The sequence below is a fragment of the Chenopodium album genome, chromosome 10 (assembly GCF_948465745.1).
Source record: "Chenopodium album chromosome 10, dcCheAlbu1.1, whole genome shotgun sequence".
NCBI lineage: Eukaryota > Viridiplantae > Streptophyta > Magnoliopsida > Caryophyllales > Amaranthaceae > Chenopodium > Chenopodium album.
Genome location: NC_137843.1, coordinates 39,691,331 through 39,714,005, shown reverse-complemented (window position 1 = coordinate 39,714,005; position 22,675 = coordinate 39,691,331).

The window sequence follows — 22,675 nt, the reverse complement described above, 5'->3', positions numbered from 1 at the left end:
TTAGGGCTGTAAAATCGCCCGATCGGGCGCGCAAGCATGAAAGAAATTGAAGGGAAATTCGCCCGATCGGGCGCAAATTTGAAGAAATCGAGTGATCTCAAAAAGAATTTCCAAGCGAGGCTCGCTCGATCGGGCGAGCGATTGAGGGAAATTAAGGGCAAGCTCGCCCCCGATCGGGCGAGCAAGTAAAATTCTAGATCGAACATCCTTCTCCCAAGCACCCGATCGGGCGCGCCTATAATCCGGAGCTTACATTATTCCTTTTCTCCTCTTTTCTTTTCACTTTCTTCTTTCTTTCATCTCTTTCACCTACACTTTCTCTCTCTAACCTCTATTTTCAAACCTTCAAACTCACTCTCCAATCAAAATATTCTCCTATTCTCTCATCAAAACTTAAATTTTTTTACATATTCTTAATCTTCTAACCTTCCTCTACATTCTCCATCTAATTTCTACTTATTTTCTCACACTTTTAGGAAAACCTAGAGAGAGAAAATCTCAAGTTTTTCAAGAAATCAAATCAACTGGCTTCCAAAAGATCAAGAAATCAAAGAGGTGAACAATCTAGGCAACAACCAACACCAATGGTCGACCCGAAACTTCAAATTCCGGGGTGGAGCAAGGTGGTGATCACTAGCCAAGAACAAAGGACTAGGATGTTCAACCTCATCTTGAGGCAGGTAATCTCTACTCTCTTTGTTCACCATCCTACTTTGATTAGATTAGGAATTGACAAACAAGTAGAAAAATTGTTTAAGGGAATTGGCATGAGTAGTTTGTTTAACTTGCATTGTGATACATATGATTACTTAACTGTAGAATTCATCTCTACAATTAATTTAATTAAGTCAAGTTCAACCGTTTTCATGTTCAATTTTGATTGCTTAATAATGATGTGAGACTATCTTTAAAAGATTTTGGAAAACTGTTTGACTTGAAATCCGACAAACCCATTGAACCACCCCAAGAATTTTGTGCCGAGGTTTACTTAGCCCTCACGTGATTATTCACCATCCCGTGCCAAAATTTTGGCAAAGATTTGTTGGCCTCACTATATTTGGGAGGCATGAACCGGCTAACGTAAGGAGGGATGAGTTGAAATGTTGGCCTCCTACTTGATTTCGAGGTGTGGGAAGTTGAACATCCCCCTTAGGATGACCCAACACTTCCAACGTAGTGCTTAGGCGGCCGAGGCTTTTAGAGCTAGGACTCTATCTATTTTGGTGGGTTAGTCACCCACATTGGGGAGAGGAGAGTAGACGGCCCTAACTTAATGGACCTCCCCTAAGCCTCAATTGGATTCAACTTACCCATAGTGTAAGTCAACCCGATGATATGTGGTGGATGATCCATAGGGAGTGAGGTAGAAGAGATCAAGCTTTTAAATTGCCTAACCCCAACTTGACCAAGTTTGATAAGGGTAAGATCACCTATACCTTCGAGTTAGGAAATTTAGGAGAGGTACAAGAGAATCACCATTTCCCGGATTCCGTTCTACGTACATGGGGTATAAGCCCCTCCCTAGGTTCCGTTCTACGTAACCCATTTCTCGAATTTGTCGGTTTTTCCTATGGTTTTCTGGCCACTACGGGATATTGGAGCTTGTAGCACATTATGACCGTTGATCGTAGCCCAAGACCGATCGTATAGGTGACTAAGGGCTTGGTTCATGAAATTGGTCTGAGTAATGGACCAAGAAGAAGTGTTGGGCCTTGTCAATTGAAGCCCAAAATATTTATAAGAGAAGCTCAAGGTTTCGGCCAAAGAAAGCCGAGCCCGATCGAGCGGCCATTGGCTCGATCGGGTAGCAGTCTAGAAAGCAGCATTCGAGGAAAAAGGCGGGCCGCCCGATCGGGCACGAGTAATTTCAGGCGGTTTAGGAGTTTCGTTTTGGCTAATCTTCGAGCTTAGAATTAATACTCTTCTGTAATCTTTCTTAGTGACCTTTTTTTTTATTATTCTCTTTCATACTCAAAACTTTAGAAAGATTTTAGTTGGTGATTATTGTTAACTCAAGTTCTTCCCTTTTAGTGCAATTTCATGTTTTTCTTCTTCTCTCGTTAAGTTTATTTTCTTGTTTTAATCTTAATCATGTCTTTTTCTATGCTTATATTTGTTTAGATTTAATTATGTGTGAGTAGTTTAATTCTAGGGTTCTTGGGGGGATCCATAATTAATATGAAGGGATAATTTGGTATTATTGATAATTGATATTGCATGATAATTTCTTATTGAATTGTTTTAATTCTTTACAATTGGATTATGAATCGAGCAGATGTGATTTGATTGTAAAAGTATAACAATATTGAATTGATGAATCGAGCAGATGTTAATTTGATATTAAAGGTTATTTTCAATAGGAACTTAGATCTAGTAAATTGCGAGAGCCTGTTAGATCTATGTTGATTAATAAATTGCGAGAGCCTGTTAATCATGTTATATGTGCAATGTTGATTATTGATTATCATGTTTTATCCCGGAATATTAATTATTGGTGAACCTGTGACCCTAGGCTTCTTTATTATTGATTTTTCCCTATTCTTAATCTCCGTAGTTTAATTCCCTTTTAATAACAACAATTTTGGTTACTTAATAGTTTAGATTATATTAATTAATTAGGAATAGAGAGACATGTTTCCCTGAGTGTTCGACCCTACTTCCCTATCTACATTAGTTAGAGGATTTAGGTAATACTTTTGATTAGGTAATACGACTTCAGCCTATCATTCAACATACACCATCAAACACTTCACTTCATATTTTTTTCACGTCTTTTTTTTTCGGGAGAAAGTCGGTACTCTACACAAAAATAACAATCACAATAAAATGCACACAAGAATCATGTACATTGAGTCATGTCATGTCATCACATTGAGTTAATTCAACACTCTGCACACACGAGTCATACACATCGAGTCATCATCAAGTTGAGTCTGCACATGCGTGTCACATCATAACACATTGAGTCGAGTTGATCTAAACACATTGAGTCACAAAATGAATCAAGTAACACCAAGCCTTGGGTCAACCTCAAGATAACTATAAACATGAGCAAAGTCCTATAGACTAAAATATAGATGCAGGTACACTAAGTCCCTGACGGACGAGTTCTTTACAAAAGGTTTAAGGCAAATTGATGAGCGGAAAGACGTAAGTTTTCCAAGGCATGAGAAGCTATCACTTCCAAGGCGTGAAGATGAGAAGATTTTAGAAGACGGCTCGAGGCGTAGTGGTCTTCGACGGCATTCCCTAGGATGTGGAGGATGTCACCTTGATTTGAGAAGACAGCTCAAGGCGAAGTGGTCTTTGACAACGTTCTTTAGGATGTGAAGGTTGTTACCCGATTTGAGAAGATAGCTCGGGGAGTAGCGATCTTTGACGGCGTTCCCTAATATGTGGAGGTTGTCAAACAAAACAACTTTGATTCAATAAAAATTGATTGTGTCCTATGGCATGGACGATTCTCATCGCAAGTTTCTCAAGGCGTAGAGACCTATAATTATCATACAAGTTTTCCCAAGACGAAGAAAATTGTCGATCGATTGATGAGTGCCAATATGGCACTCATTTCATGAGTTTAAGGTTGTTTTTACCTTCTTTTCATGGTTTTCTTCAATAATAAATGTTTAATTTTATGCATTTTCTCTTTAATTTCCCTTTTCTCTCTTATTTTGTGTTTTTATGATTTTTCTAGTGTTTTCTCCTTTATTTCTCCTCTTTTTGTGGTTGTAGGTATTGTACAAGGTTTGGGTCTTGGTATTGGTGGTTTTCTAAGTTGGAAGATGCATTTGGAGCAAGCTTATAGCATAAGGAAAGCTCAAGATGCAAGAAAGTGAATGCTCCAAGTTCTAACTCTTGCGCTCTCAAGTCGCGCTCTCATGAAATCGCGGTGTTGAACCAATTGTCCATTTGAATCTGCCATGCTTAGTGACTATCATGAGGGGTGCACCATTCACATCATGCACGCACCGAAGAAGTGTCCTGCTCTGGGTGCGCGGGCGCACATTTCATCTAGCACGAGTGCGCAATCAAGGTCCACTCCGTACCCTGTTTATCACGGGCGCGATCGAGGAGGAGAGGGCGTTCAGGCCACCTTGCGCGGGCGCGCAGCCTGCCTTCACGGGTGCGCAACCCTGCTTTCGGGTTCATTTCGAGCTCGTTTTTCCGCCTCTTATAAATTCTTTAAGACCTGATTTTTGGAAGAAGTTTTAAACAAATTTTCATCATAATTTAATCTTAGTTGAGAGTTTCTCTCTCTAGTTTTAGGATTAGTTTAGGAGTAGATTTATAAAGAGAAAGTGAGAGATTTCAATGGTGATTTGAGAGGTTGATGATACAAGGGTGACAATTGTATTAAAGATCTTCTCTATTATCAATGAACATTTCTAACTCTATCTCATCTTATTGCTTTGTTTAGATTCATGTTTGTTTGATTTGGTTTAGATGATTGATCTTGATTAGTGTCAATGATTGTTGAGATAAAGTGATTAATGAAAGTTTTCATGTGTGTAATTTGATTAGGCCTTGAGAATTATGCTAGATTGCATTGTGATTTCTAATGATATAGACCATTAATTTAGGAATTGCAATTGTCGATTGGTTTGGATTGTGATTCTCCTAGTTTGTTATTCGTAGAGACCACTAGCTTAACGATTAGGAGATAGCTCTTTGATTCCAATTGATAGCTCTTATCATTAGTCTTCACAACCATTGATTGGCATATTATTCCCAAGTTGTTGCAATTGTCATGATTACTTGTTAATCCCCATTCCCTAGTGTTTTATTTATTTGGTTCTTTGCTTTAGTAGTTATTAGTGTTACCTCTTTACTCTTGACTTCAACCTAGCTTAGGCGCCCAATTGAAAGCACTTGAACATAACCGTTCCTTTGGGTTCGACCCTTGACTTAGCTCTATTTTTGTATTTAGGTCTGTTAAGTGATTATAAATTTTGTTTTCCCCCTGTCATCGATGCACACTTCCCAAGGCGTAGAAATTGGCAATTGCATCCCAAGGCGTAGGTACTTAGCGGAATTTCACTTCTGAGCTACTCGAGGCGTAGAAGCTCACAACAAGACTCCGAAGGTGTGGAAACTATTACACTTCCCAGGGCGTAGAAATCATCATTTAGAAGACTGCTCAAGGCGTAGGAGTCCATGACATGTTACCCGAAGCGTGGAAATTTGTCATCTTTCACTAGTGGGTTTCTCAAGGCGTAGAAGCTCTTGATAGAATTCCCGAGGCGTTGAAGATCGTCATCCAGTTGATCGCTCGAGGCGTAGTGGTTCACGATAGAATTTCTGAGGCGTGGAAGATCGTCATCCATTGGATCGCTCGAAGCGTAGTGGTTCGCGATAGAATTCCCGAGGCGTGGAAGATTGTCATATAATGGATCGCTTGAGGCGTAGTGGTTCGTGATAGAACTCCCGAGGCATGGAAGGTCGTCACCACAAATGCAGCAACAAATCGGTTACTCCGGAGACGTGTGCTCGACGGTACATGATACGCGTTCCTAACTCTTTTATCTGTTTAAGTAATACTAGATTGCAAGTATCGGCGTTTAAAAAAATGATTTAGGATCGAAGAACATTCTGAGTCATTCTCCATCCCTATCACTACTTTGAATTTTGTTTTTGAAACTTACATTTCTCCAAACACAGTCAAAGTGGGGGATTTTGTAGACACCTGATTGTGTCTCCCCAAAAACCAAACCCAGTGATGAATATCTTTCACGTCATTGAATATCGAGCAAGGTGAAATGTTGAAGAGTCTCGTGAATATTCATTTTTCTGACAGTAAACACCTGATTGTGTCTCCCAAAAAACCAAACCCAGTGATGAGTACCTTTCACGTCTTTGATTATCGAGTTAGGTGAAATGTTGAAGAGTCTCGTCAATTTCCCTTTTGAACCTTTCCTAAAATTTTTTAAGCCAAAATCATTCATTTCATGCTTTTAAACCCAAAATAATTCATTTCATGTCCCTTAAAATCATTCATTTCGAGTCCTTTTTATAAAAACGTCCAAACCAATTTATTTTGGTCGATTATATGGGTCAATTGATTCTATAGTTGTATAGGGATTGAAAATAGTTTTCCAACAATATATTATAAGTCCAAATCCTAATTATAACGAATAAGTTATGGCCAAAATACTAAACTGAGCCCAAACAGAAACTAAGCCCACCTTACCTACGACCCAATGATCAAGTAGAGGGTCCAAAGGCTTTAATACCTTTCCAAAAAAAATTAGGATTAATTATAAGCTTCTATAAGTTTCTAAAATATCTTAATTACCCTTTTTAAAAAGATAAGATTAAAGAGTTTGAAATTGAATAAAACTTCTCTTTTTGAAGTCCTAATTCTATTCGAATTGAATGGCGTTCAAAGACGGTCGGATATTATTTTCGTACCTCATAATTTTTATCCAAATCATTTATGGTTGGATATCACTTGAAAATCACTTGAAATTATCTTTCCAATAATATATTATAATATTAATTCCGAGCTATAACAAAAAAGATATGAAAGAAATACGAAACTCTATAAAAAATTGACACCGTCCCACTATTTCGGCCTTATGTTTTATTCTACAAAATATTTTAATCTGATTCAAAATTTTTTGGAAATTAGACTTCAAGAGCTTTCCGAATACATATTATTTGTCTTATTCCGATTTTTGGATCAAAAGTTATGATAAGAACAAAAACCGCAAAAATTGTTGTCCATCGAAGGAGTTTTATTCCTATTCGAATTCGGATCTTTTCTTGATTTTTCGACCTTCTTTTTTTTCTTATAAATATAGGTCATATAACCCTTTTTTCAATTATCAATAAGCTTGATCACCAACAATCATCATCTCTTTCTCTCTCTAAGCTAAAGCTTATTCTTTCTTTCTCTTTCTTAATTTTCTAAGACTAGCCTAAACACATCATACATCACTTTGATTTATCATGATTTGATCACCATTCCTCATTCACGAGACTCGAATACACCTAATCAAGCTCGAAGTTGCCTTAGACCTCGACGTGAAAGGTTGATAGTTTTGAAGGTTTGGTCTCAAATCACTATTTCAATTCTTTGATTAGATTTTTCGTTTGATTTAATATTTTCAGTGAAGTTACTAAAGTGTGTATTATTTTAATAGAAAGAGGTATGAGGCTTCAAAGTAAGTAATTTGATTACTTATTCTTTTGATATAGAAATCATGCTTAAATTATTATTTTAATTCCTAGTATCATGTTAGGATATCTTTATTGCTTTCTAGTATCATGTTAGGGATAAAGCCTTGATTTTTATTTCTTAGTGACAGGCTAGGATTTGTTATTAATCATTTTAGTATCATGCCTAGAATCTTGCAAACATTATTATGCTTTGATGAGATTGTTTTGATGATGACGATTTGTGGGGTTAATATTATCAATATTATAATGTTGCTTGATATTATTATTGTTATTGCTTGATCACACCCTCTCTTGCAGGTTTAAAGGGAATTTGTACTTGAAATTAGGCTTAATAAGATAATTAATTATCTTAATTAGGCTAATATGATTTTAATTCAAGTGATCGCCAGTAATAAATTTATTTTGTATTAATAATCAACCAACATAGATCACATATGCTTAGGATTAATATAATGATTGTATGTTGATCAAAAAGCACACATGAATATGATAAGAACAAAGTAGAGGACTATTTATGGCATGTTCAATCACTTTTAGGTTGAATTTGTACCTTCATCCCCGAACATCCAGTCATGGTTCAAGACCACTACGGAGTTAGCGATCTCTGTGATCGTGAATGGGATGTAACCTTCACCTTGTAGACGGTTTAAAAGTTCCTAAAACTTATTGGCGACTCTTTTGCTGTAGGTTCCTTCCCTTTAGACGCCACCATGCTTAAATGTATGATCACAGTGGGGCTCAAAGTTGGGTGCTTGAAATATTCCCCATAGTTTTTGGCGACTCCACTGGGGAGGATTTATATTTTAATTACTAAAATTTATTTTGGCAATAATTTAGAATGAGTGGATGCCACTTGAAACATTCTAAATATTCATGTGCATAATTTTGATTAACATTGTTGCATAAGCATAAAAAGGTCCGCATTGGAAAGACCATCCGTAATGTGTAAAAAAATAGGATTTTTAAACGTAGGAAATTTGGGAAATATCTTTCACAACTAGAATCGAAAAAACACTACGAAAATCGGAAAATCTTGAAAACACAGAAGGCTGCCGAGGCATGTAGGAAATGTCTCGAGACAACAGGTTCCATCGCAGTGCGATGGCCTTGTCGCGACGCGATAGCTTTATCGCGGCGCGAAAAAGCCATCTCCTCGCGATGGATACTGTTTTCTCGTGCCGAGTTCTTCCAATACCAAGCCAGAAATCTATCTTCTTGTTTTGACCGATTCTAGTACTGTTTGGCCGATTCTACTTCCTGATTGAGTCTTTCCTTCTTTTTTGAAACTCATATGTGTTCTACATATGGCTTTAGCCCTTGGGAATTCACGCTCCATCTACCTAATCGAACGCTCCGTGCAACGAAGGGTACATCGGAGTTTGTGAATTCACCAAACAATGGAAGCATGTTTAACTTGCGGGGTCCCATCCATACACGCCAACCCTTCCAAAGGTAAGGCTTCCGCGAGAGGCTTCCAAACTCATAACCATGGACCCCTCTTTGACTACCATAATCCTCAATCTTTAGAGAACTAGAGCCATGGTTAGGTTGCAAACTCATTGCATCATGTTGTGACTACTTGACTACTTATGCATCTCTTACTTGTGCATATTTATATGTGATTAAACTAACCATTTGTGTTGACTTGTGTTCATAAATAAAGTATTAAAAAACTAACTAATGACTAAAAAAGACTTTTCTCAATCAATTAATTAATTTGAACTTATAAATATGTCTCAAATCGAGTCATAGTTCTTTTATTTACTTTGAGTCAACCCGTATTTTTATTCTCGTATCCTGCACAAGCGTCAACTTGTTTTGGTCATAGCCGGTGTTGTAAAAAGAGTTACGTGTCGTGTAACCTATGGATCTATAGCCCTGGAATTTATCTTTCATTTGGAGTTGGTTTCGTTTAATTAAGAGTAACGGATCAAAAGTTATGATCAAAATACCACAGCCTGTCCAATTTAGTCTATATGCATGAGGTCTTAACTTAGCCTTTCTTCGAGTCTAACCACATGTCTAGTACCATGGTCATTACACGAGTCTTGAATATATCACTACCACTCACTAGTCTTAGAACACACTTTATAAATACTTCTTTCACACCATGACCATGTCTTAGGTCCATGCATGAGTTGCCTTTTCCGTCATTCGAGTTGAGGGTCCATCTTATATCCGAATTCCTCCATAACTTTTCATCTACATCACTTTTCATACATTACATATCTCACGCTTTCCTTCTTTCACACTTTCCACATTCATAAACCACTTTCATCTTACATGATTTCTCCATACATATCATTCCCCTTATAATCCATGATCTTTCCCCATCTATGCACATTGAATCGAGTTTGAGTTACATATGATTAACAATAAGTATCCATGACTTCCGTTTCCACAGCACTTGGTCAAAAAGAGAAGGGTGCTTAATCAAGGACAACACTTTCGTCCAAGTTTTACTCTTTGATAAACCAATGCGGCACAGAAAAAGGTTTGTAGTAATGGCTACCCAACAGGAAGTTGATGAGATGAAGCAAAACATTAATGGACTTACTGAGATGATCAAGATTCTCGCTCTTCAAGTCAATGACCCTAGCAGGCAACTACAACTTAAGCGCATGGAGGAGAGCCTTAACCAAGTGTGAAATGACTACAAGTTTCATGGGATTAGCTTACAAGGGGTCTTAGTGGACAGGGAACTTCTTCAGCACAAGTTCAATGCCAATGACATCCTTAAGTTTAAGCCAATTGACAAACCTTACTTTCACTTAAGGGCTTTTGAAACAATCATGGACATTAAGGGAATTGATATGAGTCTTCCCTACACTCTTCTCGCTTTCACTTGAAACAGTATGTCAACAATGGTTTTTCTCTTTAGATAAAGAAAAGATCGCTACTTGGGATGCTATTACACATGCTTTCATTAATAGATACAAATGTAATATTCAAGTAGAAACTGATCATAGGGAACTTGAAATGCTCAAACAGAAAGAAAACGAAGGATTTACTACCTTCTTCAATAAATGGAAGGAAACTTCCGCTAGGATGGTTGAGGTTCCAAATGAGAAAGATTCTGTGAGGATGTTCATCAATAACCTCCAGGAAAAGTATTTAAAGCACTTAAAGTACCAAAACAACTTGAATATTTTCAAGGCCGTCTATAACATAGTTATTGACATTGAAGATGACCTTGCAAAACAGAAATCTGCTAACCATAGTAACAACAGTGGATGGAACAGGAAAAAAGAACGACAATATTTCTTCTTCCGAAAACACCTACTCTAGTAACAATGTTAGTACCTTTAACCTTAATGATGTCTTAGCCATGGATAATCAAAGACCTAAAAAGCAACTAAGGAAAGTGTTCACCCCTATTGGGATGAACTACGATACTGCTTTGGATCAACTCCATGCCAAGAGACTCATCACCTTTATTGGTTCTCTTCAAGATCCAGCACCGAAAATAGATCACCCAACTGGGATTTTAACGCTCGTTGCAAGTACCATCAAGGTAGGGGTCATATTATCGAGAGTTGTTGGAAGCTAAAAGAGGGTATCCAATATTTGATCGACAATAACAAGCTTCCCATCCTCTAACTAGCAAGAAGACCAAGTGATGAAAACCACAAAGCACGAGGCGGGCTTCGACGAAAAGATTCATGATTTTCTTTTTCTTATTCTTTTATTTTCCCTCCCCTTAATAAGGCTAGCATAGGCACCCTTCATTCTCATTAGATTTTTTAGAGTTTTATTTTATCCTTTTTCATTTTAATAAAATGAGCATTTATTTCTTTACATATGTTCATTGCATTGCATTAAAAAAAAATGATTGTCGGATTAAGCACAAGGTATACCAATGATTTGAGGCACCTCTTGTAGCCACATCATATCACCTTCACCTTTTTAAACATATAATAACTTTCTTGATAAACCACTTTGAGCTTCGTCTAACGATTGACCTTTTTTTTAACCCACATCCACTCAACCTAGGGATGGGATGCTGTGCAACTTATGCAATTTCCAAATACAAAAGATTGAGTGATTTTACCAAGAACGTCAAAAGTTCAAAAACAAATAGCAATAAAAGTGTACAAAAGGGCAAGTGTTCCAATGTCTTTGATATGAACATATCTTTGATAAGAACACGTCTCAGATTGCGTCTCTTATCAAGTGCTCGGTACCGTGCCTGAGAATCATGAATGCCAAGTGAGTGATAGACTGCATAATCGTGATTTCCCACACTTATAAAAAAAAGGATTTGAATATGAAAAGAAAAATAAAGCAAAATAGAGAAAAATAAAGTTAAAAAAAAAAAAAAAAAAAAAAAAAAAAAAAAAAGAGTTCAAAAGTGAGAGAACCTCAAGCATAAAAGTACCAAGTTTCAAAGCTAGGTTGCACACCTTAGTGGCTTACTTTGGGTCTTGCGCTTTTATCCTTTCTTTTTCAACCTTTAGCCTAATCCCGTTACAACTATTCAAAAGACCTCTTTGAGGTATACACACACTTGTGCGAGGTTCGGCTAGATCTACATTCGACCTGATTTCAATGGATACGTAGCTAACCTCACATTAGGGTGTGGCCGTAATAAAAATGCATTTACATTTATATTTACATTCATACATGATCATATTAAGGGATCTCCAATGCTCATCCCTATCCATTTAGAGCTAGACTTGGGGGTTTTATCCCTACTTTATTAGCCTACTCAGCCTAAGAGTCACCATCATTTGACTCTTCTCAAATGTTTTCCACAACTTTAGCCATTGCGGCCTGTAGGGAATATTTCAAGCCATTAACCCCAAGCTTGAACCCCACTGTGATCATACACTTAAGCATGGTGGCGTCCAAAGGGAAGGAAGCTAGAGCAAAAGAGTCGCCAACAAGTTTTAGGAACTTGTAAACCGTTCAAAAGGTGAAGATTACAACCCTTAACGATCCATGAGACCGTCAACTCCAAAAGGTCTTGAACCAAATAGGGTTCGGGGATGAAGGTACAAATCCAACCTAAAAGAGATTGAACCTGCCCTAAGTAGGCCTCTACTTCATTCTTCTCATATTCATGTGCGCATTCTGACTAGCATGCAAACAACAGATTAACCCTAAACCTGTTTATCTATGTTGGTTGAACTTAATGCACAAATAAAACTATTATTGGCGATCACTTGAATTATAATCCTATTATCCCTAAACAAGATTATTAATTATCTTATCAAGCGTGATTACAAGTACAAATTCCCTTTAAACATGCATAAAAGGCGTGATCAAGCAATAACAATAAATAAGCATCAAGCAACATGATAATCATAAATCATAATTATAAAAACAATAATAATCTTGTTAAAGCATAATATTATTAGCAAGATTCTAGGCATGATACTAACAAGATTAATAACAAACCCTAGAATGTCACTAAACAATAAAAATCAAAGCTTTAAACCTAACATGATACTAACATGCTATTAGAAAAGAGTAAAAGGCACCCTAAACATGATACTAGGAAGCAATAATAACATCCTAAGAATGGTACTAGGAATTAAACAAATTTAAACATGCTTTCTACAAGAATAGAGCAATAAGACTACATACTTTGATGCCTCGTATCTCTTTCTAATAACAAAATACACGCGTTAGTAACTTCAAGGAAAATAAAATCAAACAATCAAATTAAATAATTGAAATAGAGATTAGGGACCAAACCCTTAGAAATTATAACCTTTCACGTCTAGGGCGAAGGCAACTTCGAACTTGGCTAGGTGTGTCTAGATCTAATGAATGAGGAATTTTGTGAGAGGGAAGGTTTAGAAAAAGAATAGAGAGAGAGAAAACTTCTAGCTTTTAGAGAGAGAAAGAGAGAGATGATGATTGTTGATTGTAGATTGTAGATGATGAGAATTGGTGAATAAAAACGGAGTTTTATGACCCTATTTATAAGAAAACAGCCCGAAAATAGGTAGAATTTGATAAGGAATAAAACTCCACTCTGTCGCTGTAAAACCGACCTTGTCGCCAGGTGACAGGGTCTGTCGTTTGGCGACAGCCTGGATTCCTACGCGCTTTCAGCACGGAGTCCACATATGAATCAAAATCGATTTTTAATGTCCGTATGAAAACTGAAATCGTATTTTTCATAAAATAATATTTTATTCCAAATAAAACTTATCAAGATATAATTATTAATTCTAATCCTATTAGGATTAAAGAGAACCTTCTAGAGAATTCTAGAAGACTATCATCAATTCTAATAACTTTAGAAATAATAATTAATATTGGGCCCTCCCCTAGATCATTGGGCCGCATGTAAAGATCAAACCTGGCCCAGTTTAGTATTTTAGCCATAACTTCCTCATTATTCATCGGAATTGGGCTAATAATATATCGTTGGAAAACTCTTTGCAAGCCTCATCCAACTACACAATTATTGGACCCTTGTCGTGGACCTAACTAAACTGGATTGACTATTTTCATAAAATAGAGTTGTTTTCGAAAACAGAAAGAGAAAATATTTTAATAAAAACATCCTCATCACTAGACTTTCCACACTTTCACTTCGTTCGATAATCATTCGACGCAAAAGGTATTCATCACTGGTTTTGGTTTTGGGGAGACACATTTGGGTGTCTACAGAAGCCCCCACTTTGACTGAGTTTGGAGAAACGCAAGTTTTGAAAACGAAAGTCAAAGTAGCGATAGGGACGAAGAATGATTCAGAACGTTCTGCGATCCTAAATCATTTTTGTAACGCCAATACCTGCAAACTAGCATTAGTTAAACAGATAAAAGAGTTAAGAAACGCGTATCTTACACCGTCGAGCACACGTCTCTAAAGTAACCAATTTGTTGCTGCATTGTTGTTGTGACGACTTTCCACATTCTATGGAACGCCATCTTGCTGTTTTGATGTTCACTCGTCTCTGAACAAAAGAGTTTCTTTTTAAGGAATGTTCACTCGTCTCTGAACAATGGAGCTTTTAGAGGGATGTTCACTCGTCTCTGAACAATGGAGCTTTGATAGGATGCCCATGCATCTTTGAACAAAAGAGCTTTGATAGGATGCCCACGTGTCTCTGAGCAAAAGAGCTTGAAAAGAAATGTCCACGTGTCTCTGAACAATGGAGCTTGAATAGGAATGTCCACGCGTCTCTGAACAAAAGAGCTTTGATAGGAAATGTCCACACGTCTCTGAACAAAAGAGCTTTGGTAGGAAATGTCCACGCGTCTCTGAACAAAAGAGCTTTGATAGGAAATGTCCACGCGTCTCTGAACAAAAGAGCTTTGGTAGGAAATGTCCACGCGTCTCTGAACAAAAGAGCTTTAATGATATGTCCACCCGTCTCTGAACAAAGAGCTTTGATACTTGAATGTTTGTTGAGATCGTTCGGTTGGCTGCGAACAGGAGCTTTGCTGAATGGTTGTATCCTGTAAAAATCAAAAGATTGCCAAAAGACTTTGCTGGTGTTTTTCTTAGGGTTGACCTAAGGTGATTGACTGACTTGAGGTTGACTCAATGTGTTTTGACACGTATGTGACTCTTATGTGATTTAGTGTGTTTTGACACATGCGTTAGACTCAATTCGAGGTGACATGACTTAACGTACATGACTCATGTGTGCATTATAATGTGATTGTGAGACTTGAAAAATGCAAAAAAACAAAAATTTCCGTCATTTTTGTGGAGGGTACCGACTTTCTCCTGAAAAAGAAAGACGCGAAAAAAGAAAGAAGCGAAGTTTTTGAAGGTGCATGTTGAATGAGCTTAATCCGTTAATGTTGTCTCCCACGGTATAAGGATTGTAACATCTTAGACTATCCTAGTTGACTTGATAATGAAAGTATTTAGGTAACTTAGGCGCGGAGGCTAAGTACTTCATACTTTGTGATGCAATGATGATTGATCTTGATTTTGACATGACAAGGCATGCTTCAGCGTTGTGTTAAGATTTCATGACAAATGGTTCCTAAGGGAAAGACTATTTGGTCATGTATCTGTGTAGTGTGTGATAGTGACACTAAAGTTATGCCACAAGGGCTAAGTGTGTGGAAAAATATATTGAAAAGAGTCAAATGATGGTGACTCTTGGCTGGGTAGGCTAATAATGTAGGGATCAAGCCCCCAAGTCTAGCTCTAAATGGATAGGGATGAGCATAGGAGATCCTTTGATATGATCATGGTGTGAATGTGTGAATGTGAATATAAATGCATTTTTATTACGGCCGCACCCCAATGTGAGGTTGCCTACGTATCCGTTAGGAATCAGGCCGAACGTAGCTCCAGCTGAACCTCGCACAAGTGTGTATTCCTCAAAGAGGTCTTTTGAGAGTTGTAATGTGGTTAGGCTAAAGGTTATAGAAGAAAGGGATAAAGGCTCAAGACCCTAGATAAGCCCCCAAGGTGTGCAACCTTGCATTTGGATCCTTGTATTTTTATGCTTGAGTTTTTTAACTCTTTATATTTTGCTCTCTCTTTTTCCTTTATCATTTTTTCAAATTCAAATCTCTTTTTTATAAGCGTGGGCAATCCCGATCATGCGGTCTATCACTCACTTGGCATTCATGTTTCTCAGGCACGGTACCGAGCACTCAATAAGAAACGCAATCTGAGACTTGTTCATATCAAAGACATTTTCATATCAAAGACATTGGAACACTTGCCCTTTTGTACACTTTTATCATTTTTGTTTTTTGAATTTTTGAGTTTTATGTAAAATCACTCAAGATTTCGTTCTTTGAAAATTGCATAAGTTGCACACCATCCCATCCCAAGGTTAGGTAGATATGGGTTGAAAAATGACAGGTCTATCGTTAGACGAGGCTCAAAGTGGTTTATCAAAAAAGGATTTCATATTTTTTAAAAGGTGAAAGGTGATATGATGTGGCTACAAGGGGTGCCTCAAATCATTGGTATACCTTATGCTTAGTTCGACATGGTGTTTTTTTTTATGAATGCAATGCAATGCGATGATCATATGCAAGAAAATAAATGCTCATTTTATTAAAAGGGGAAGAAATAATGATCCTACAAAATAAATCTAAGGAGAATAAAACGGTGCATATGCTAGACTTATTGGGGAAAGGAATAAAAAAGAAATAGAAAAAGAGGTCACGAAATCTTGTCGTTGAAGCTCGCCTCTTGTCTTGTGTCTTATCATCACTCGGTCTTCTTGCCGACTGGAGGTATAGGAAGCTTGTTATTGTCGATCAAATATTGAATTGCTTCCTTTAGCTTCCAACAGCTCTCGGTAGTATGACCCCTACCTTAATGATATTTGCCATGTGCATTGGGGTTCCAGCTAGTCGTTCTCTTCTCGACAGGTGGGTCCCCAAACGGTCCTATGGGAGTTATAAAACCTTTTGCATGAAGGCGATCGAATGCTATGTCATAACTTATGCCAATAGGTGTAAAGGTTCTCTTTTGCTCTCGTTTGTTCAAGGCAAGGACCTCATCCAAGTTAAGCATGCTAACGTTGTTCGAGTGGGTAGCTTTGGAAGAAGAAGGATTGTCGTTCCTCTTTCCTTTCCAGCCATTGTTATTATTGTTACTAGTCCTGGTCTTCTTGTCGCGCGGAGGAACATGAAGGAAACTTGAATCAATGAGGTCTTGAATACGATCTTTGAGAGCGAGACATACTTCGGTGGTGTGCCCACAACCTCTATGGTATCGGCAATAAGATTTTGGGTCCCAAATGGGATACCGTTTTTCAGGCGGAGGCTCTTGACTGGGACCAATGGAGCGAATGAGACCTTGATCGTGGAGACAGTCAAAAGCTTCATTGTAAGTCATTCCTATTAGTGTGTATTCTTCAATGGTCCGTTTTGTCCGTGGCTTAGGAGCATTGAGTTCTTCATTAGATCTTTGGTGAGAATTTTGTTCAACAACTATCATCCGATTTGCTAATCCTTCTACCACACTCAAGAGCATGGCAATGACATCTTGCAATTTTCGAACGTCTTCTTTTAGACTTGACAAGTCTTCCTTGATATTGTCTAAGATAATACTTTCATCCTCCTCAATCGCGGCCACTTCATCAAGAGAGGTTATATATGTTGTCTCGATCATGGGCTTACCTACAGGTGTGATAAGGAGTGAAGGATCGAAGGATGTTTGATGATGGCTAGAATCTCGGAAGTTTTATTGTCATCGATCAGATCTTGAATAGCTTCTTTGAGTTCAACACTCCTCGGTGTCATGACCCTTTCCTTGGTGATATTTGCAGTGCTTATTAGGATCCCACTAGGGTGGCCTAGCTTCTGGAACTGGATCTTTGATAGGCCCTATGGGCATGACTAGTCCTTTGTGGTGTAATTTTTCAAAAGCTGTTTCATAACTCATACCAAGTGGAGTGAACACTCTTTTCGACCTTTGGATTCGTGGTTTGGAGGTGATCGTAGCATGTACTTCATTAATGGGAGAGGAAGAAGAAGGATGGTCGTTGTTCTTTCCTCTCGCACTATTATCTTTCAGAAGGTCATCTTCAATGTCAATGCCTATATTATACACAGCCTTGAAAGTGTTCAAGTTGTGTTGGTATTTTAAGTGCTTTGAATACTTTTCTTGTAAATTTTTGATGAACATCTTCACGGATTCTCTTTTAGTAGGGACTTCAACCATCTTTGCAGAAGTTTCCCTCCATTTATTAAAGAAATAAGTAAAACCTTCATTCTCTTTCTGCTTGAGTATTTCAAGTTCCCTATGATCAGTTTCAACTTGAATATTGCATTTATATCTATCAATGAAAGCATTTACAATTGACTCCCAACTAGAGGTTTTCTCTTTATCAAGAGAAAAATACCATTGCTGACAAACGGTTTCTAATGACAGAGAAAATACAGAATGAAAAGCCTTCTTGTCTATTCCCTTAATATTCATTACAGTTTCAAAGGCTCTTAAATGAAAATAAGGGTTATCCATTGCCTTGAACTTCGGGATGTCGTTGGCATTGAACTTCTGCGGAAGAAGATCCTTGTCCACCGAGACCCCTTGTGAGCTAATGCCCTGCAATCTATAGTCATTGGACAATTTGCTCAAATTTTCCTGGATGAGCTCCATTTGTTGTTGTCTCACAGGGTCATTGATTTGGAGAGTCAGATTCTTCAACATTTCAGCAATGTTAGCCACTTGTCCCTTGAGTTCATTGACTTCTTCCTGACTTGCCATTATCTTCGTAGCTTTCCTTTTTCGACCGATTGGCTTATCAAAAAGTTAAACTTGAATAAAGGTGTTGTCTTTGATTAATCGTCCTTCTCACCTTGACCAGTACTGTGGAAAGGGAAATCAAGGGATATTCATTGTTAATTATTTGACTCAACTGTATTCAACATGCAATAGATGGAAGAAGGTAGGAAGAATGAATATTGTGATATGGGGAAAGCATGTAGAGAATGGAGAGATGATGTAGATGGAGAGATTTGAAAAAATTAGGAATAGAATGTACCCCCAACTCAAATGACGGAAGAAAAACCGACTCATGCATGAACCTAAGACATGGTCAAGGTGACTATATAAAGTGAGTGCTAACACTAGTGAGTGTACGTGACATGCTTTGACTTTTATGTATGACCATGGGACTAAGTGCCTAGACTCAATTAAGGACTTAGACATGGCTAAAGCAATCAACAAATTGGTTAAACTGATTAGCAGACTGTTTAATTAGACTCGTAGTGATGACTCGAGTAAGAATCTGGACTGTCGCCGAAACAACAGAACTGTCGCCACAGTTTGAAGCTTGTCGCCAAATGACAAATCTGTCGCCAGGCGACAAGCATAAACTGCGGCGCCACAGCCCAAATTCCTGCGCCATTGCTGGAACATTAATCTGGGACTGTTTCCAGTAAGCTTACTTTAAGGGGACATGCCTAAAGTCGTACTAAGTCAGATTAATTACTTCATTGGTCTTTAATTAGTCAAATTAATTAATTCATTCATTAATTAGAAAAAGTCCTTTTTAGTCATTAATTGGTTTATTTAGACTTAAACACAAGTCAAACAAACGGTTAGCACATATAAAGTATGCACAAGCAAAGAATGCACAAATAGTCAAGTAGTCACAACATGATGCAATGAGTTTGCAACCAAACCATGGCTCTAGTTCTCTAAATTTCGGGATATGGGTTAGTCAAAGAGGGTCCATGGTTATGAGTCCGGATGCACCGCGCGGAAGCCTTACCTTTGGAAGGGTTGGCGCGAGAGGATGGGACCCCGCAAGTTAAAAACTTGCTTCCAGGGTTTGGTAGATTCACAAACTTGGATGTACCCGTCGTTGCCAGGAGCGTTCAATTGGGTAGATGGAGCGTGAACCCCCAGAGGGTTATGTCCATATGTAAAACACATATGGGTTTCAGAAAAACTCAATCAGGAAGTAGAATCGAGCCAACAGTGCTAGAAATGGTCAAAACAAGAAGGCGGAGTTCTGGCTCGGTATTGGAAGAACTTGACACCAGACTACAGGGACTGTCGCCGCAAAAGTGCCCCTGTCGCCAAGCGACAGAAGCACTTTACAGGCGACAAGCCTTGTTTTCTAGGCGCTAGTTCCTACATGCCTCAGCAGGTATCTACGTTCTTAGAATTCTCCAGATTTCGCAGCATTATTTCAATTCTAGTTGTGAAAGATATTTCTCAAATTTCCTACGTGTGAAAATCCTATGTTTTTGACTCATTTCGGATGGTCTATCCAATGAGGACCTTTTTTATGCATATTACAATAATGCTAATAAAAATTACGCACATGAAATACTTAGAACTTTTCGATTCTCATCCACTCATTCTAAATCATTGCCGAAATAAATTTCAGGAATTAAAATAGAAATCCTCCCCAGTAGAATCGCCAAAAACTATAGGGAATATTTCAAGCCATTAACCCCAATCTTGAAACCCACTGTGATCATACACTTAAGCATGGTGGCGTCCAAAGGGAAGGAAGCTAGAGCAAAAGAGTCGCCAACATGTTTTAGGAACTTGTAAACCGTTCACAAGGTGAAGATTACACCCCTTAACGATCCATGAGACCGTTAACTCCAAGAGGTCTTGAACCAAATAGGGTTCGGGGATGAAGGTACAAATCTAACCTAAAAGAGATTGAACCTGCCCTAAATAGGCCTCTACTTCATTCTTCTCGTATTCATGTGCGCTTTCTGACTAGCATGCAAACAACAGATTAACCCTAAACCTGTTTATCTATGTTGGTTGAACTTAATGCACAAATAAAACTATTATTGGCGATCACTTGAATTATAATCCTATTAGCCCTAAACAAGATTATTAATTATCTTATCAAGCGTGATTACAAGTACAAATTCCCTTTAAACATGCATAAAAGGCGTGATCAAGCAATAACAATAAATAAGCATCAAGCAACATGATAATCATAAATCATAATTATAAAAACAATAATAATCTTGTTAAAGCATAATATTATTAGCAAGATTCTAGGCATGATACTAACAAGATTAATAACAAACCCTAGCATGTCACTAAACAATAAAAATCAAAGTTTTAAACCTAACATGATACTAACATGCTATTAGAAAAGAGTAAAAGGCACCCTAAACATGATACTAGAAAGCAATAATAACATCCTAAGCATGATACTAGGAATTAAACAAATTTAAACATGCTTTCTACAAGAATAGAGCAATAAGACTACATACTTTGATGCCTCGTATCTCTTTCTAATAACAAAATACACGCGTTAGTAACTTTAAGGAAAATAAAATCAAACAATCAAATTAAATAATTGAAATAGAGATTAGGGACCAAACCCTTAGAAATTATAACCTTTCACGTCTAGGGCGAAGGCAACTTCAAACTTGGCTAGGTGTGTCTAGATCTAATGAATGAGGAATTTTGTGAGAGGGAAGGTTTAGAAAAAGAATAGAGAAAGAAAACTTCTAGCTTTTAGAGAGAGAAAGAGAGAGATGATGATTGTTGATTGTAGATTGTAGATGATGAGAATTGGTGAATAAAAAGGGAGGTTTATGACCCTATTTATAAGAAAACAGTCCGGAAATAGGTAGAATTTGATAAGGAATAAAACTCCACTCTGTCGCTGCAAAACCGACCTTTTCGCTAGGCGATAGGTTCTGTCGCTTGGCGACAAGGCTTGTCGCGTGGCAACAGGCCTGTCGTTTGACGACAGCCTGGATTCCTACGCGCTTTCAGCACGGAGTCCACATATGAATCAAAATCGATTTTTAAAGTCCGTATGAAAACTGAAATCATATTTTTCATAAAATAATATTTTATTCCAAATAAAACTTATCAAGATATAATTATTAATTCTAATCCTATTAGGATTAAAGAGAACCTTCTAGAGAACTCTAGAAGACTATCATCAATTCTAATAACTTTAGAAATAATAATTAATATTGGGCCCTCCCCTAGATCATTGGGCCGCATGTAAAGATCAAACCGGTCCCAGTTTAGTATTTTAGCAATAACTTCCTCATTATTCATCGGAATTGGGCTTATAATATATCGTTGGAAAGCTCTTTGCAAGCCCCATCCAACTACACTATTATTGGACCCTTGTCGTGGACCAAACTAAACTGGATTGACTATTTTCATAAAATAGAGTTGTTTTCGAAAACAGAAAGAGAAAATATTTTAATAAAAACATCCTCATCACTAGACTTTCCACACTTTCACTTCGTTCGACAATCATTCGACGCAAAAGGTATTCATCACTGGGTTTGGTTTTGGGGAGAGACCTTTGGGTGTCTACACGGCCTAACCGTAGTGTCACTTTCACACACATCACAGATACATAGCTAAATAATTCTTCCCTTTGGAACCTTTTGTCATGAAATCTTGACACAACTTTGAAGCAAGCCTTTCATCCTAGAGTCATTCATTACTCATAATCATCATTGCATCACAAAGTAGGAATTACTTAGCCTCTGTGCCTAAGTTACCAGAATACTTTCATTATCGAGTCATCAATTGAGATAGTCTAGGATGCTACAATCCTTGCACCATGAGAAACAACATCAATACATACACTTCATTAAGCTCATTCAACATGCACCATCAAACACTTCACTTCATCCTTTTTTCACGTCTTTCTTTTTCGAGAGAAAGTCGATACCTTCAACAAAAATGACATAAAATTTTTGCTTTTTTATACATTTACAAGTCGAACGATCACAATACAATGCACACACGAGTCGTGTACATTGAGTTATGTCATGTTATCACATTGATCGAGTTGAGTCAACATTCTGCACACACGAGTCATACACATCGAGTCATCATCAAGTTGAGTCTGCACATACGTGTCTTATCACAACACATTAAGTCAAGTTGATCCAAACACATTGAGTCACACGATGAGTTAAGTAACACCAAGCCTTGAGTTAACCTCAAGATAACTATAAACATGAGCAAAGTTCTATAGTCCAAAATATAGATGCAGGTACACTAAGTCCTTGGAGGACGAGTAACCTTTACAAAAGATTTAAGGCAATTTGATGAGCGGATCTTGGAAAGACGCAAGTTTTCCAA